This window comes from Nomascus leucogenys, chromosome 15, assembly GCF_006542625.1.
Source record: "Nomascus leucogenys isolate Asia chromosome 15, Asia_NLE_v1, whole genome shotgun sequence".
Taxonomy (NCBI): Eukaryota; Metazoa; Chordata; class Mammalia; order Primates; family Hylobatidae; genus Nomascus; species Nomascus leucogenys.
The window spans coordinates 31968715-31970817 of record NC_044395.1 but is presented as its reverse complement, the minus strand read 5'-3'; the positions used below and the strand labels follow the sequence as shown (position 1 = coordinate 31970817).

The window sequence follows — 2103 nt, the reverse complement described above, 5'->3', positions numbered from 1 at the left end:
CATCACAGGATGCTGCAGGGAAGTGAGATGCAGGGCCTGGTGCCTCTAACTTCCATGAACCAAGTATGCCACAAAAGCAGCAGTGAGCAGAACTGAGAAGATATGCAGGCTGGGTGGACCAGTAGGGAGGAGATGGAACTCCACATGATTACGGCTGAATTTCCTTCCAACTAAAAGGGATGGAGGCTCAGAATAGAAGTTAAATTTTCAGGAAGTGGCTGGGCATGGTGGCTCACTCTTGTAATCCCAACACTTTGGGAGGGAGAGGTGGGATGATCGCTTGAGGCCAAGTTCAAGACCAGCCTGGGCAACAAAGGGAGACCTTATCTTTATTTTTAAAAATGAAAATAAAATTTGGCCAGGTTTGTTGGCTCATGCCTATAATCCCAGCACTTTGGGAGGCCAAGGAGGGAGGATTGCTTGAGCCCGGGGGTTTGACACCAGCCTAAGCAACATAATGAGACTTTGTCTCTATTTTAAAATGTAGGTGTCAGCCAGACATGGTGGCGTGAAGCCCGGCCACGGCAGCACCTCTGCTCTGCAGGATCCACTATGTCCATAGGATATTTGCCTCCCAGAATGAAAGGGAGCTCAAAGTGACCCAAATTCTCAAAGAAAATTTTCCTTGAGCTACAGTGATCAAAGTCACCGACATTTCAGGGGGTTGAAATTAAATAGAAATTTAATTTAATTAATTAATTTAAATTGAATTGAAAATGAAATTAAAATTGAATCAGAAGAATTTAAGCAGAAGAGAACTGTTTAGCAGTACTGCATGGTTAATCAGGCACTAAAAGAAGAAATCAAAGGGATGCATGGATTATAGATATTTACCTCTGTCCCCAAATGCTGACCATGCCCTGGCTGCATGGATGCTGCTGCTTAAAACCTTGGATGAACTTGACTGACACCATTCTTCTCTAGACATTCACCAAAAAATGTGTATATTTTGTTCATATACATTTCCATGTTATAATTATAGAAGATGTGTAATCCACTTACATGTTAATTAAAAGAAACAAACAACTGAAGTTTTGAAGGGTCAAAAAAATAAAAAATAAATAAAAATGTAAAAAAATGAAAATAAAACTATAAAAAAATAATTTTAGGGAAGAAAATGCAATATATGTGGCACAGCTGGACTGAGATTCACACATACTACATACACAGGAGAGATACTTAACATGGTACTTTCTACATAGTAGGTGTGCTGTATTATCATTAATATTATTCTTATTATGGTTACTATTAGTATATTTTAAGCATAGTATGTTTTGCCTCATTTTTCAAGAAAGTATATAAACTTCATGGATTGCAGTCCCTTTTTTAGCCTTCAAAGACTGCAAAAAAAAATCGTACCACTAGACAGTTAATAAAGAGGCAATAGACTTTAAATAAACTGAAACAAAAGCATGGAGATGTTATCACTGGCTAGTACAGGCACATGCTCACTTTTCTCCAGCAGGTAGTCCACTTTCCAAATAAATCAGCATTCTCAGAAGCCTCTTTTTCTCTCAGCTGACTTTTTTTTTTTTTTGAAACAGAGTCTTGCTCTGTTGCCCAGGCTGGAATGCAGTGGTGCGATCTCAGCTCACTGCAACTTCCACCTGTGGGATTCAAGTGATTCTCCTGCCTCAGCCTCCCAAGTACCTGGGACAACAGGCACCCACAGCTGCCACCACACCCAGCTAATTTTTTGTATTTTTAGTAGAGACAGGATTTCACCATGTTGGCCAGGGTGGTCTTGAACTCCTGACCTCAAGTGATCCACCTGCCTTGGCCTCCCAAAGTTCTGGGGTTATAGGCGGGAGCCACCATGCCCTGTCTCAGGTACCTTTCAGTCAATCCTTACACAAAGTATTGTTCGATGGCTCCTTAAAGAGATACCCATATTGTGGGCATTTTCATTGTCATAGACAACTCTGAAAGACATAAATTCAAAATATTGAAGTAAGACCCTCTACTGGAAAAATGTGGAGAGCCATGCATGGACTGTCTGCTGGAGGTCTTGGGGGCATCATGGCTAGTTTGCAAGGGAGATAGTTCTTGAGGCCAGGCGCAGTGGCTCACACCTGTAATCCCAGCACTTTGGGAGGCCAAGGT

At 41.3% G+C, this 2103-nt stretch overlaps 1 pseudogene; it reads left to right on the top strand.

Moving 5' to 3' along the window:
- The first annotated feature begins 500 nt into the window (after positions 1-500).
- Positions 501-1065, top strand: LOC100591001 (annotated as a pseudogene).
- Positions 1066-2103: the final 1038 nt, after the last annotated feature.